Source organism: Parasteatoda tepidariorum, chromosome 2 (genome assembly GCF_043381705.1).
Source record: "Parasteatoda tepidariorum isolate YZ-2023 chromosome 2, CAS_Ptep_4.0, whole genome shotgun sequence".
NCBI lineage: Eukaryota > Metazoa > Arthropoda > Arachnida > Araneae > Theridiidae > Parasteatoda > Parasteatoda tepidariorum.
In genome coordinates this window covers 48,513,143-48,530,311 of record NC_092205.1, presented here as the reverse complement: position 1 = coordinate 48,530,311, position 17,169 = coordinate 48,513,143, and the positions used below count along the sequence as shown (strand labels likewise).

Below are 17,169 nucleotides of genomic sequence, written 5' to 3'. Positions count from 1 at the left end.
AAAATATGACTGAAAACGTAAAAAGTAAAATTAACATTAAGGGGTCCAAATTTTAAATCACTCTCCTGACCAAACTATGGGGGCCACATTTCCCAGATTGCGGCTACTCCCTATATTTTGAAGATTAAGAATCCAAATATGTATATAAATATATATGTTTATTCAGAGAAAATACATTTTTGTGCTCGATTTCGTAACTTAATTAGTAGTTAGTACTAAACAATTAATATATTTGTGATCACCCCCAGAAGCCATTAAGATTGGCATTTAGTACGTGAAAATACGATCATTAGAACGAAAGTTATTCATAGTGATATCTTTTTTTTGCTGGCTGTACATTATTTACTGAACATCTTGTAAGCTCTTATGTAAATTCCTTTCCCCATTTTGTAGGGTTAAATTTAATATTTCATTTAAATGTTAAATATCTGATTACTTCCTTTCAACGCAAATTATTTCTGTTTAGAGTTGTTTTTTAAAGACGATTAAAAGTGTTAACTCTTAAAATGCACTTCTTATTTGATTCACTATTCAATATTTGTTTTGCTTAACTTGATAAAACTGGGCAGTTTTGATCAAGGTCGTAACCCCCCCCCAAAAAAAAATATCCTAGGTTTGATAATTTGCATAAAATAGGGCTCGCAGGTCTGCCATTTGATGGGTATATTCCATCATCGTCCTCGGACACTAAAGTTGGTATACTCTGATCTACATAGTAGTTCATCATATAAAAATTGACATAGAAAAAGATGAAAAGTATAATTTATACTGAAAAGTACTATCGCCCCTTTTCACCAAAATAGTTTTAAATAAACATTAAATAAAGCAACCTGAAAAAAAAAATTACATTAATTTCGATTATAGTCTATAATTGATATAAAATAATTAAATAAAAAAATAGTTGATATATCGCTGGTTCAAAACTAAAACGACACTTCTGCACTCACTTCTCATGTTATTTGAATGAGAAGTGAGTGCAGAAGTGTCGTTTTAGTTTTGAACCAGAGATATATTTAAACTATTTAAATAAAATATAAATTGGCATTCTTTTAGCTTCTCAGTTTCTTAAAAAAGAGATACACTTCCGATCTTAAATGAATGCTTTACTGATTTTTAAAGAATGTGAATTCAAAATATATAATGAGAATTTGTGATTCTATAGTAAACCCCACACTGGAATGATGAGTATAACTATTTTGATTTCTGTTATAAATCTACAATAATAAAAAGATGAGGGTGTTGTTTGTGATCCAGAAATTTGAACAGTGGGAGCAGAAGGAATTTTTGATCGTAAATATCGTTCAAAAATTAGCCAGTTCAATAGAAGTAAATAAAAAAAAAACTAATTTTACTCAAAGGATTAACATAAAAAATTGGTAAAGAATCTCCCCTTACTTTATAAATTTTTTTAAACAACATCGGTGGAATTTAGCTAGCGTGTAACTCTAAATGCTTATAAACGAAATTCACTGGCAGTTAATCTCACAGTCTTTAAAAATTATTGCTCACTCCTTGATTATGTCAGGCAAAAGTAAAAAAAGGTCACCAAATTAGCACCTTTGAAAGTTGTTTTTATGTGTATTTATTTACTTATCTAAATAATTTTTTTGAATTTATTTTATATTCGGGGTTGTAAAGTCAACCCAATTCTGAGTTAAAGACTATCAATTTTAACATCATAGCCTTGCAATTTTGAACCTAACCCTGTAGACAAGGGTTCAAGGGTTGAGACAAACTAGCCTTAGAAACGGACTTTTTGATGGAACCAACCAGCATTTGCGTAACATGTGAAGGAAAACTTCCCACTCTTAGCCCGTCAAGTGAATTCTAACGAATGATCTGTCAACCACTGTGTTATTTGAGACGAATGACTGTTTGCAGAACAACAGAATCACAGTTGCACTGGAGATTTCCTCAGTGTAGCATGGTAACGTTCCTTCTTTATTGTGGCTTATTAAATTTAAAAAAGAAAAATGTTTCATATTATTTCTTATACAAGTGAATACAAAGTGGAATCCCTTTTTTTTAGAAAAGGAACATACAAAATACGGCAGAAAATTATTTGTAAATAAACAGAAAAAAAATATGTATCTTAGCTGCTTCTTATTAGAGTTAAAACCTAATGCCTGCGAAATCGCTATATTAATTTTAATAATCTTATATGAAACGTCTATTTAAACTTAATATTCCATATTTTTCTGAATCATATTACTTCAAACATTAAAATAAGCAAAAAGTATACAGAAACACATAATGTTATATCGTTTAATTTTGCAAAAAAAATTTTTTGACAACAATATTTATCAAAAAACTTTGAAAGTTTCAATAAAAAAAATCATTATTTATAAACAAAAAAAAAGAAACGTTAAATAAAGAATGCTTACGATAAAAAAAAGTGATTCTAAAAATTCCTCACATTGAAATAAAACATTTACATATTGTTTGTTTTTTTAAGTCCTAAAGTTCTTAAGCAGACGTAGAAAATCATTTTGTAGAGAACTATCATCAAATTAGAAAAAAAGATTTTACAAGGAAATCTTTTATAATAAAAATTATAACACTTACCTGCTTTACAAATCCGGAGAATTCTAAAATGAAATGTTCTTTGTTTGAAAAGTTTGTACTCAAATAATATATCCATAGATTATTCCTTCATTACTCTATGAGGCAATACCACTCAATGAAATTCTATAATTTCAAGACCTCGATATGAATTTCAATATGTATTTGAGTACGTATATGAATTTTATGTATTAATATAAATTCCAACTTAAAAACACAATCATTTAAAATTAAAAAATACGTAACAATAAAACTATTAAAATTTATTAATAATCAACACAAATGATACTATTTCAAGCAGTTCGGATGATTTTTTATTGTTGTTTTCCGAATTATATAGATTCAGAAATATATACTATTCTATAAAGAAGAAGAATATTCTATAACTATTATAGTTCTGCTCATTCTGAAATCACATTTATTCATTGGTTGAAGAAAGCAATGTGGACTTAAATAACTAATTCACTTTAATTCATAATGAATTGGAGAAAAAAAAAGAAAAAAAAGCATTTTACCGTAATATACACAACTGTAACAGTATGCGATCACGAAATCGGAAGTTATTGGTTGCAAGTTTGTTGATAACAGAAAGGAAAAAAAAATTATTGAGAAACTGTTCTTCAAATGTTTCAGAATGATTCACCAATGTTCTGGGTCGTCTTTTCAAGTTCTTCTGCCTTTTCGTTTGGGAAATTTTGCTTCTTATTTGCTGCTGGAAAAAAAAGCATCCTACTTTACCAATGATTCTGATCATTGGAGAGATCTAAATGAAAACTTAATAAATAGTAGCCTGAAAATATTCACCCCTCTAGAGGGCGTATTCGAGCGTTGCGATCGTTACCAAACTCCATTGCTTCGCAGTTATTGTTGTATCCCGTTATGAAACAGAATTTAGATTGAAAAGCAAAATGTATTCCATTTTGTATGTTTTATTTTACTGTTACCCATGCCGCAATAACGTTCACTTCCTTATTTTTGTAATTTTGAATAATTCAACACAAAAAACATCGCCTGACAAAGAATCGTCTTTGAGTAGTACTTCTTGAGTGAAATTAACAAGTTTAGGAAACATAGAGGTAAGACAGAAGAAAACTTAAGATCATCTAACAATGACGGTACTATAACCTTTAATTCAAATATCACGACAAATTATTTTTTCTAGCTTCGGTGGTTTCTTCAGGCAAATTTAAAGTAAATACTCGTAGAATTTATAAAGAATTCGTTCACTTCCTGCTCCTTCCACCTCAATTATTTGAGTTGGGATTTGAATGATAATAACTATTAAAAAACATTTTTCTAGTATATTTAGCGAAATTATTTGAAAAATAGCAATTATGGTGAACTTCGACGATATTATGGCTCTCCATTATTATTTATTTTCATTTGGCTTCAACTTCAAAAAAGTCAAGCTTACGAAATAAAAATATCGATAGGGAAATAATTTCTTTTTATATCTTTACAACAAAGGACATATAATCGTAGTTTAATGTAAAAAAAATGGGAAAAAATACGCAGAAAAAAAAATTTTGAAAGTACAATAGCTTTTGAACTAAGTGGAAAAGCTTGAGATCAAAATCATCCAAAAATATGGCTGTTTTAACGCGCTTTGAGCCAATTCTGAATTTGCATTTTTCTGTGCTGCAGATCGGTTCTCGAGGTATTTTTTTAATGTGAGTTTAACAGTTACTAATTTTGAAACAATTTATCAAATGTTGATGTTTTTTATCTTTATCTTTTTTTTCATCGTAATTCTTGCAAATTTTGTCTGTACACCATCTTGTAGATTTTACTGTAAAGTTTAACTTATACGCAGGTAAACAAAATATAAAGTAAAATTACGCAGTTGAAATATCGGCAATTTTTTATGGTATTTTTACATAGAGAGAAATGTGGAAAGAAGAAATTTTCTGATGGTCAATCAGCTTTACAAACGATGATTCCTAAATCCTAATTACTTTTTTTTAACGTTTAAGTCAATTTACAGCAATTTATTGGGAGTACAAATTAGTTCGGTCCGTTTTCAAAAGATGGCTCTGGCTGTTATGAATGTTTCATAGTGACAGCTGGTTTCGGTGGTTTCAGAGAGGTTAAACATCTGTCAATAATATTCAGTTTATATCGCTTTGAGTTTCATACAAAAACCCTGTCTTTTACTTTGTTGAATATATCAAATTTTGTGGTAACTAAGCAGCATTTGCGGGAGGTTTTAAGTTTCTGCTTTAGTTGGAAGAAAAGTGCAGCTGAAGCGCATCCAATGCTTGTAGAAGTTTATGGTGACAATGCTCCAACTAATAAATCATGTAGGGAATGGTTTCGACGTATCAAGAAAGGTGAATGGTGTCACTATGTGAATGGTATACTATGAGCTGTTACAACCTAGCGATTCCATTACGGGTGGTCGGTATAGGCTACAATTGATTCGTTTGAGCTGTGCATTACGAGAAAAACGGCCGGAATGCGAGCAAAGGCATGACAAAGTTATTCTTCTGCATGATAACGGTCGGCCTTATGTCGCAAAAGTCGTAAAAAATTGTTTGGAAACGCTCAAGTGGGATATTTTACCGCACCCACCGTATTCGCCGGACATTGCTCCTTCTAATTACTGGTTGTTTCGGCGGATGCAGCACGATTTGGCAGGTCACCGGATCACTTCTTTCGCAGAAATCGAAAATTGGCTTCTAACTTGAATTGCCTCAAAAGACGAGACATTTTTTCTACATGGAATTCGAAAATTGCCTGAGAGGTGGGAAAAAGTAGTAGCCAGGGATGGACAATACTTTAATTTATCTGTTCATTCATTTCATTCTGAAATAAATTAATTTTTGTCCGCAAAAAAACTGACCGAACTAATTTGTACTCCCAATATGTTGAATATATATTGATATCAGCATAATTTACGAACTATAAAAAGGGTGAACTAAATTTTCTTAAGTACAAACTCCTAAACATGTAATGAAAGTAGAATATTTCTCCTGTTTTAAAATTTTGTTTGTAATAAATAGAAATGTTTTGATACATTTGCTTATAACACTTATACAGCCCCAGAAAAATTATTACTTTTTTTTCTTCAATTTTTAATTTTAATTTAGTTTATTTTCTTTCTTAAATTTGAATATCTTCTTTTTACAATCGAGTAGTACAAAACTCAAATGGAACTTATTATTAGATCATATCTTATTGAGTTGTTCCGTTTTTAATTTTACTCTCTATACATAAAATGAAGTCCAATATTTAAATTGTCATTGAAAAGAAGAAAAGATTTAGAAAATGAAAATACAATTATTTCAGTAATTGAAAAGTTGAAAAAAATTATTTCTGATATGATATCAATGTGGAACACTTAATTTCAATCCAATTCAATTGATCCTTTTGTGTTTCTTTTTTTTTCTTTCTTAAAAAAAGGAGAGGGGAAAAATTCAAATTAAAATAGCTACCAATTTCATTTTTTTTTCTTTTTTCCAATTTCATATTTTTTTGAATTTCGTTTACTTTTAGACTTTCGCTTGATTTAGTATAGTTTACAATACGACCACACACACATTTTAAAAAAAAGGAAAAAGGAAAAAAACATGAGCTGTTTCTAATAACGATTTTAGGATCGTATTTTAGAAGTCCGAGAGGGGGGATTCAGTGCTTGCTGATCAAAAAAAATGGCCCTCCCTTACCTTTTTTTCGAAAATATAAAATGAGAATATACTGTTTTTCTTCCCAAACGTATAATTTAAAATCATTTTATCATTTTAACATGTTTATTTTTCAGAATGTTTTTGAAATGATAAAATCTTTTGTTACTCGTAGAGTTGAAATAAAAATAATAGTTTTTGCCATTTTTTCTTTCTTTTTAGGTATTTGAACTCTAACTTTCTTTATCTTTCTTTTTTTTAATAGTATTAAATTTCAAACACTAATACCATACTTGAAAAAACTTGGAAAAAAGCAGTTTTTCATACGAATGAATAGAAAATAATAGTAACCGTGAAATAGTAATTTCATCTCAATTTACATACGCATAAGAAATAAAAATAAGAGAATAAAAAAGGTAGGGCAACTTTATCAAATTTTTTTTTATTTAAGGAGGTAATATAAAATGAATGGAACTTGTGTAAGGTCAAGAAAAAGTCATGAATTAGACTAAAAAATATTATATTTTCGAGGTATATATATCCCTCACCAAAAAAAAAAAAAAAAAAAAAAAAAAAAATATGTTTTTTTATTAAGTTAAGAAAACCATTCCCGAAAAATACACGGTGAGGCAAATTAATTCAAAATTATTATTTCTTCTTTCTTCTTGGGTCAATTTCAAAATCGCTGCTGCTTTGAGGCAATTAGAATGATTTCGATGTTTTTAGTCTCACTCTTCACTGTTAAAACTAAATACTAATCCGTAGTCTCCGTATGTCCTGTAGAAATATGCTTAAGTTTTGACAGGCAATTAGAAATATTTAGGTGTTTTTAATTTCACTCTTCACTGTTGAAACTAAATAATCCGTAGTCTCCGTATGTTCCGTAGAAATATGCTTAAGTTTTGACAGGCAATTAGAAATATTTAGATGTTTTTAATTTCACTCTTCACTGTTGAAACTAAATAATCCGCACTCTGCATGTTCTGTAGAAATATGCTTAAGTTTTGACAGGCAATTAGAAATATTTAGGTGTTTTTAATTTCAATCTTCACTGTTAAAACTAATTAATCCGCACTCTGTATGTTCTGTAGAAATATGCTTAAGTTTTGACAGACAATTAGAAATATTTAGATGTTTTTAATTTCACTCTTCACTGTTAAAACTAATTAATCCGTACTCTGTATGTTCTGTAGAAATATGCTTAAGTTTTGACAGGCAATTAGAAATATTTAGATGTTTTTTAGATGTTTAGATTTGAATTTCACTCTTCACTGTTAATACTTAATCCGCAGTCTCCGTATGTTCCGTAGAAATATGCATAAATTTTGACAAGCAATTAGAATGATTTCGATGTTTTTAATCTCTTTTTTTCACAGTTTATACTAAATGCTCCGTAGTCTCCGTATGTTCTGTAGAAATACATTTAAGTTTTGATATGTAATTAGAATGATTTCGATGTTTTTAATTTCACTTTTGACAGTTTATATTACATGTGACGTAGTCTCCGTAAGTTCAATCGAAATATTTGCTTCAATTTTGAGAAGAAATTAGAATGATTTCGATGTCTTTAATCTCATTTTGTTTTTAATGATCCGCTTAACTTCATAAAACTTCAAAAATCTTATTTTTGTTCATTTTTAATTTATTTATTTTATAATTACAGTCATCTGTTTGGTGTGCTTGGTTTCGAAGAAGCTCTAAACATTTTCTGCAATGAAACATATAAATAAAGGATCAGAAAGCTTAATACTTTTGAAGAAAGGAAAACACTATTTTTCTTTTATTTTTATCAATTAAAATGTATTTAATATTTTCGATTAAGATATTCGTATATATTTATTTATTTAAATTTTTTTTTTTAAAAATCTGCTTTGTACCTTTTTGGGGAAAACAAGTTTAAAAAAAAGTCATTTAATTATTTTTTCTAATTAACAAAATTTATAATTTTTTTTTTCCTTTAAGAAGGATTCGTATCTCCACCAAAAGATACCCTCACTTAAATTTTCTTTTATTTTGAACAAATAAAGCTTTTTTTTAATTTTTTTTATCTGGAAGTTGTTTTTTTCACTTTCTTCAAATTGTTCAGTTGATAGATTATTTTTTAGAAAATTTCAGATGTTTTGTAATGGAAATAAATTTATTCATGAAAAAACTACTACGATAAATATTTGAATATTATTTATTTTAAAATATTTATATTTTACTAGCTCGTTATCATTAAAGAATAACAGGAAAGAGAAAAACTGATTTATAAGATTTAAAAATGAAAATGAGTGATCGACAGGATACCCTTAATTAACATTTTATAGTATACATCATATTTGTAGAGCTTTTCTTTCATTTTATTGGAAATGATTTCTTTAAACAAAAATAATTTGTTATTTCTCCATTTTAAATTAATTGAATTTCATGGAATATCGAAATTGTTTGTTTCTCTTTTGAAAAAGTGTATCTCTCATTAAAGTTAAACACAAAATATTATTCTAAATTACCCAAATCGATTGCAATCGATACTCGTTTTCAGTAATCTACCTAGAATAAAACAAGAGATACTTCAAGACATTATCTTTTTTTTTTTTTTATTCTTCGCAACGAAGCAGAGATGCCCAATGCACTCAGAGCTAATAACGATTTCTTGGCGAAACCCTTGGCATTATTTTAAGAGACACAGAGAAGTAGAGCTACATGGTACTTTGCTACTGTAGTTATAAACCATGGAATAGGAAAACTGTAACCCGGACATTGGCGATCGTTGGCGCTTCTCCGCTGTCATCTGTTGTGCCAGTGTTAAATTTTGGAAAGGAAATAATCGTCCTCTGTACATCGTAGTGGTTAGTGTTATCTGTTTATGGATTTTACTACTCGAAGATCGAATAATATAGAAATAATCAAATGAATTCATACAAGTGAATCATGTGCAATGTGTAATTTATGTCTGTAAATGTGTTATTTTGTTGAATTGCTCTAAAGTATCATGTTTACATTGTGACCCTTCTTCGTCGCTATGATAAGCCGTGCGGGTTATTTTTGGTGTCCATTTAACAGGTACTTATTTCGTTAATTGTTCTATTTATCAATGTATAATTCTTAAGTACTTAATTTAGATGTAATTATGATGTATAAATTGTGAAGAAAGCTATGAAATACTTGTAATTTATGTATAAGCACCGGTTTTCTGTTAGTCGTTTTTTCAACAGCAGGTATTGTATTTGTACATGCTTTCTCCTTGTAAATTGATTAAAAATTTATATTTTTGGTTGTTAAAAAACTTAATTGGTTTGCTAATGGATGTGCTGGCATTGTTTAATTTGATAATATTTTAGATTAAATGGAAACAGTATTATAATGATGTTTAAAATTTAGAAAAGTGTGCTATTAATAATATTATTTAAAAATTAAATCTTTTTAAAAATAAAGCTATAGTGCGGCTAAAAAAATGAGTTTAGTTCGTTTTTGAACCTTGCACTTTGTGCCTATCTTATTGTTTGTTTACGTTTTAAAAAATTTAAATCCTACTGACAACATAAATATTTATTTATGTGTAGATTTGTTTAGTTGTATTTATTATTATATTTTTAAATATAGTACTAAATGATTATTACTCTTGTTGCAGCAGTTAATTTTTTGACTGTTTGATATTAATTTATTTTAACTGTGAATTACATTGATTAGTATTAAACTTTGTTTTATTTTAATTTTGTCATTAATTTTATACACGAAAATTCATGAGGAATAAGTTTACAGTTTTCAATGAACAATCTCATTTAAACTTGAGATTTTTTTTGTTTATTTATATTGAATATTTATTTTGTTGATATTTTTTTATCTTAGTGGATGATGACTCGACATGTTCAGAATTAATTTTGATATTGTATGTTGTTTTTGTTTAAAGTAAAGATTTTAGGTTAATTTTTTTTTCCTTCCAAATTAGACTATTGTTGAAATAATTACAGTTAGAAACAAATAAGTTGTCCAGTGTATATCTGAAAATTTTTTAGAAAATATTAAGTAAGAGTATGATATATTTTCCCTTGTAAATTTCATTTATTTTTAAAGTTAATAGTTTCATTTGCGTGTCATGGTCACTCTAAAACTAGACTACTGGGCAACCAGCAACATTCTAGGATTGACCCTCAATCAATAATGATTCAAAGATTATTTCAATACATGCAAACTATACCATAATTTAGATTGGAGGGCATATGGTGGTAGTAATCACCCAGCCTAAGCACCATTCTTTCTAATCGTGGTTGGTACGCAGGTCATCGGGCTACCAAAGCAGGGAAGCCATCCCCTCTGCAGAGGATCAAAATTCCGATAGCATGTTTTCGCATCATCCTCAGGGATAGCCCATTGTGAAGCTCTAGTTATGACGTAAATTAAATGCCTACCTACCTATCTAACTGTGGTTGAATTTTTATGCCTCTGAATTCTAAAACTGCTGGAAGCTTTAAATTTTTTAGATTTGAAGCCACTAATGCAACCGGACAAAGTGGAGTCCGATCATAGACATGGTCGTTAGCTTGAATGATTGAATTTCTACCCAGATAGAGACGAATATGATAGGTAGATGAAGACTCTACTCGATTAACCAATGGAGATAAGAAATGCAATATTTCTTTTAAATATAATTCTTACCTTAGGAACCTTGTTCTTACCTTGTTGAAAATTTTGTTTATTATATCCAATTCTCTTTGTTATAAAGATAACTACACTTAGTAAAACTTAATTTAAATATTGAAATATAAACTAGTCGCACTGGTTGTCACAAGAAACAAAGAAATAAAACAAAAAAATGGGGGATAGAGGATAATTTTATTTTTTATTAATCCCTGTTATTACAAGATAACACTTTATAACATTCAATACTAATTAAGACTAACTATACAATATAGAAACTATTAAGTCTTCATCATGGACTATGGCTATTTTTTTTAAATTTTAATATGGGTTATTTTTGCTGGAAATAATGATGCTGAAGCTTTCATCTTAGTTTCACTATAACATTGTTTTTATAATTTATGCGTTAGATATACCAATGAAGCGAAATCTGTCTTAAACACACAGGTTACAGTCATTTACTCCATTCAAAAGTATACCCTTGATAATATGACACCTGTTATTCTTGTTTAGGAAAATTTAAACTTGTGTGCTGTATTTAGAGGGGTAAGAGTAAGGCCTTAGACTGATGTCTAATTTGGGGCTCTATTCATACTAAATTAACCGAAATTTAATCATATTCCAAAATATTGAAACTTTTTATGAAATTCAATTCCAGTCAAAAATTCCAGTTTTGCAAAAAAAAAAAAAAAAAAAGCTTTTTTTTTTTTTAAGTAATTATACTAAACCATAAAATACAGATAAATATCAATGTCAGTAAAAACATTTTGTATGAAATTATGAATGTTAAGTAGAAGTAAGAACAATCAAACATTCAATTTTTTAAAAGAAAAAAAAAAAGAATTTTTAAATTTTCCTAAAGTTGTTATATGGGAAAGATTAAATCTTTCATAGCTGGTTATGGAAAACAAGTTATAAAGTTATAGAAATCAAGGAGAAGAGATATTGAAGGCCAAATATCATTTCCCCCTCTTATTTTCTGAAATTCACACTAAAATGTACATAATACATTTTTAATGATTTTAAAAACAAATTGTGAAATTTTATGTTTGAAAATGTTTAAAAAATATTTTCCAAAATTACACAAATCAATGTTATCTTAATCTTAAGTTGCTTGTAGGGCCCTAAAAATTTGGGCACCTGGAGTTACAACTCCAATAGCCTCCTCGCTAAATCTATCCTTTAGTAAGAGTAATACTAATTACCATGGAACACTAAAGTACTATAGTAGGAGTGATATAAAAAACCTGTGGTACATTCTAGTACTAAAATTGATTGTAAACTAGTTTTAGTATTGCAAATCATTGCTGGTTTGCAATTGGTAATAATGATCGTAAACTAGAAAACTATTACATCATGTTTGATCAAATTTATATTGTAGCTATCATAGGTGATCAAAATTTGTTATGCAAAAAAATGTTTTAATGTTCAAACAAATAATTATTCAATCCGTAATTTAGTAGTTTTGAAAAAACATCTGAGTCAAGCATAGATAATTATACTTCCATATACGAGTCTCTTCTGTATATGGCTGTTAAGGTATGGTAAATACTCCTAACTACAAATGTACAATAATCTTTCCTAAGAACTTGTTTGAATTCAATTTACATAAAAAAAAGTCACATAAATTAGCTCCCGGACACCATAAGGATTAGGAGTCTTCTTGCCTTATAGACTGTTGACCATTTAGTGACCAGTGCAGCGTTACATGCACCTTATTATCGTTATACATATAAAGCAGGGGTATTTCAAGAAAACCTGGGGAAAAAAAGATTAAAAATTTTAGCAACAAAATATAATTTCTTATCAATTGTACTTAAATGATATTATATAATTTTCCTTTTAATATGTTAAACCTCCATTCTATATATTTATTTCAAATTTTTATTGATCGTTAATAATGATATTATTATTGAGAGGACAGGGGTTCTGTAAAATTACCCGAAGTGTATGAGGAATCCTAATTTTCAAATAAATAAACGATGACAATGATGCGTATTAACAGTAACAAACGAGGTCTGTTTGATTGTTCTAAGTGGTTCATGTAATAAAATTTATTTTTGATTCAAATAACTTATGAATTATCTATACATGTAATAATTGTGTAGATAAAGTACCTAATTTATCTAGCAATAGCAATTGTCTGGAATTCGATTGAGTATAAAAAAATGTTACTCTTGACACTTTAGAATTCTCGTTTAGAATTCGATCGATTTTTATGATAAAACTTATTTCTGTAGAAGAGTTCGAAAAGAACATATTTTTAATGGTGCTCGTAAGCAACTTGTTTGACATCAACAACAATAAAAAAAATCATCAATTATGATATTATTATGATTTAGTAAATTTTTTGTATTATTATATTGGTTGTTATTACATGTTAATTTATGGTTAGTTGTATAATCAGGTACTTAAACCCTTCTGTTTCTCATTAGCTTTTGATTTCTATTTTCGATACTGACTAAAAGTTCTGTCTTTAGTTTACGAAATATTTGTGTGATATAAATCTCATCGTCCATGCTCTTCTATTAAGGCTTTTTCTAGTATAAAATGTATAAAGTTACAAAGATGTGATTTTTCTCTCTTTTTTTTTTCTTCATATTTTTATTAGTATATATATAATTCACTCCGAAAGTGTAATAAATTTATTATTATTATTTTTTTTTTTTTTTTGCGCGTCTGTGTTACAATATGCACAAATTCGTATTCTCCAGTTAAAAAAAATTATGTTCGTAAAAGAATTATTAAATTAAAATTCTCTCTTCAAAATAAATGAAAACTATTTAAAGATGAACTTAATATATATATATATATATATATTTTTAAATTGAGTGCAATTTGAACCGCCGTGTTGTTCATACGATTTGATTGGAGCGTACAAAAAATTGTTTCATTGGATTGGTGTGTTTAAATGAAATTCGAAGCCCCGTTTGTTGTGAATGAGAGGTGTTTACCTTCCTAAAGATATCGTTTGCAAGGCAACCTGCTTATCAAGAATAAAATCGATATTTGCAACAAACATTTCGTTCTACGAACAGGAAGTCTGAGGAAAAGATAAAATGCAAATTTCCTTAAATTGTGAGGAAATTTTATATATTTGTTCGGAAGAATGACATTCTTGTTTTATTAATCTCTGTTTGAATAATATTTAAATACGAATGTTTGACTGGGAAAATGACCTTCCTTTGCAGGTGTATGTTTTTTTTACGATTTCGATTTCCTTGACCTTTTATGACCAGGTAAAGCCCACGATGCTCCATCATTTTCCGTAACAAATAACAGTGTTTTTGAAAATGAAACATAAGTATTTATAAGATTCATAGATCATAGTTAAACAAAAATTCTTGGCTGTTTTTGGCTAAGGATATACGAAGGATATCCTTAGGATATTCCCTAGTATATATTTTATCTAGAGGGTATTGATTGTGAAACGATCTGCAGTGTTGTACAAAAATAGTATATAGTAATTAAACTTGTATCAAGTGTGGGGCCGTTCAAATATTATGTAAGTATACCTAAGGGGGAGGTTTGTGATTTGCGTATTTTTGCTGACAAGGGAGAAAAAGGGGTATATGCAACGTTTGCATAAAACTTTAAAGTTACGCTTGACTTCTCCTTATTTTCAAAAAAAAAAAAAAAAGAAAAACGAATGAAGATGCAAGAAGAAAAACACTGCTAAAAATGTTGAAAAAGATATCATACTTGGAAAATTATCAAATTTGAAATAAAAATTTAAAAAAAAAATTGTTGGAGGGGGGGAGTTGGAAAAAGATTTCTCTAAAGAGTTTTAAAGGTCTAGAGCAGTGGTCGACAAAGTGCGACTCCAGAGCCGCATGTGGCTCTTTGGCTCCTTAAGTGCGGCTTTGGCACAAATATCCACGGAAGGCGCAATAATATTTCCATTAAAAAAAATTTGTAAGAAAAAAATTACATCTTATTTTGATAAATTAAAATTCTTCTATAAATCTAGAACATGTATAATTTTTTGTTTAAGTTAAAAGATAGATAGGTAATTAGAATTTTATATTGTTGTAAAAATACGTAACGAACATCGAGTTTAATTTTACTAGTTTTTGTAAACGTAAACACAAACCATGTACAAGCTACCAGCTGAAATTGTTCGTATGTTTTCGGGGCACTCCGGTGTGATACAAAGGTACCACAAGCATGCTCGCATACTTTTTCTAAAGTAGTGGGGGTACAAATTGGATTAAAAGTAAAAACAACAACATACAAACCTGACTTACTCAAACTTTCCAAGGAGATGCAAGCACATTGTTCGCATTAATAAATATTTATTAAGTATGAAATTTAGTTTTATTTAATGTAATAAAAGTTTACTAAGCAAGCAGATTTGGCTCCCAATTTTTTTAAAAATTGTTGTAATGTTCATATTTGGNAAAAAAAAAAAAAAAAAAAAAAAAAAAAAAAAAAAAAAAAAAAAAAAACATAAAGGATTCCTAAAGAATACTTTACTTAAAATTTTATTATATGAATTAAAGCGTATACTTTTATGCAGAGATACATATTTTATTTGAATTGATTCCTTAAAATTAGATTTCTGCAGTTAAAGTCAAAGTAAAACGCAACATCGTGTGCTTTTACTTTCTTATGTAAGCATTGGAGGAGGTTCGTGAATTGCTTATTTTCTTTGACAAGGTGGCGAGGGGATCTAAAATTACGAGAAACATGCTTACATAATTTTTGAAAGGCCTCTGCAATGAGATTTTTTTTTTTTCCTTTTCAAATTGTTAAAACATATTTGCATGCGTGCCACTCAGAAATATGATTTTTGAGGAGGATGAAATTTAACTAAGCCATTAAAATAGTTCTCAAAACTTCATACTTGAAGAAAAGAGTGATAAAAAACTTTTGGAATAAGTTTTACTTTTTGGTATTGCATTTTTATACATGATAAAATGTTGAGGAAAATCATCATTTTTATTAACCAATTATATTGGCCATAAAAAATTAAAATCAGCAAAATTTTAGTTTAGATTTTTCATTTGTCACAGCTCTACTATATGTCAAGTAAAATTGTGTTTCATTACTTACTTCTGATATTTTTTATTTCAAAATTTTCTTTCGGTAAATCTGATTAAAAAAAATTGAAGAAAAAAATAAATTATGTTAAATCGTGTAATGTATAATACTTTATAACACTTTTCCAATCATTCAATTCTTTCGTTCAAACCGGTATTTCGTTAAATGCGAGATCGTTGTAATTGTCTTTCTTCTATATAAATTTAATTCTTGAAATTTGTTTCTCAGATTCTGTAATATAAATGTTAGTGCGGTAATTAATAATATGTGGTAATTTATGTTCCATATTTGGATCTTTCTGTTTATAGAACATTCTATGTCTCTTAAACAATCACGATGATAATCAAGTATAAGTTATATTCAAATAAGATTTATCACTTCCTAAATCATTACTGTTGAATTTATGTAATATATTGTTTGTAAAACATTTTCCTTAACTGCAGGACGTTTTTAATCAATCTTGAATCTCGTTAAATGCGAGATCGTTGTAGTTGTTTTATTTCTATATAAATTTAATTCTGGAAATTTGTTTCTCAGATTCTGTAATATAAATGTTAGTCGTGATTTGCCTTCCATTTTTGGATCTTTCTGTTTATAGAACAATTTATGACTCTTTATCAAAAGTTACAATGATAAACAAGTATAAGTTATATTTAAAATATTCTATAAGATTAATCAGTTCCTAAATCATTACCGTTGAGTTATTTGTAACATATTGTCTGTAAAACATTTTCCGCCATACTTTTTTATTTCCTTTTTAGAATCTTATTTCTCGCTTCATCAAGTCCAAATGATTATTAACTGGATGAGTTACTTATTCTTTTGTATTCCATGAATATATTCCAAGTTCTTGACCTTAAATACTCTCACTAAAAGTGTTCGGAATATCTGATCATTATGGTTCTTTTCAAGCGTCGGCCATGCGTTGTTTCTGCCGCATAAAACAAAGGTCGAAGATAGTCATACTTCGCATTGTTGTATGCTTTTTTCTTTTAATAAATCGCGAGTGATCAGCCTTGCATGTTAAGATGCTCAACGAGTTGTGGAGATAGGTCAATTGATAGAGTTATATTCACTTTCTGTTGCTGGAAGGAGAGAAAAAAATTGATAATTTACGTAATAATTACGGGTTCAACCATGCTCGCTTTTGTATTGTTGAGCTGGACGGATGGCCAAACTATTAGTTGCTTGTTAACATTGTATTAGAAACGTGGCGTATTTTTTTTTATTGCCTTTATTAAACAACATACCCGACTTTTTGTGCAAATTTTACTCATGTTTTTGTGAAAATAGAGTCCTGATCTTATGAAAAATATTTAAA

General features: G+C 28.4%; 1 protein-coding gene across 2 annotated transcripts in view; it reads left to right on the top strand.

Moving 5' to 3' along the window:
* Positions 1-17,169, top strand: part of LOC107454627 (guanine nucleotide exchange factor DBS) — a 116,455-nt gene that overhangs the window by 34,586 nt on the left and 64,700 nt on the right. The window contains exon 1 of one of the 2 annotated variants that reach the window (XM_016071888.3): positions 8,948-9,230. The exons of the other annotated variant lie outside the window; for it this stretch is intronic. The gene's annotated coding sequence lies outside the window, so the exon portion shown is untranslated. Of the gene's footprint in view, positions 1-8,947; positions 9,231-17,169 lie in introns of those variants that run through there. 2 annotated transcript variants of the gene reach the window in all.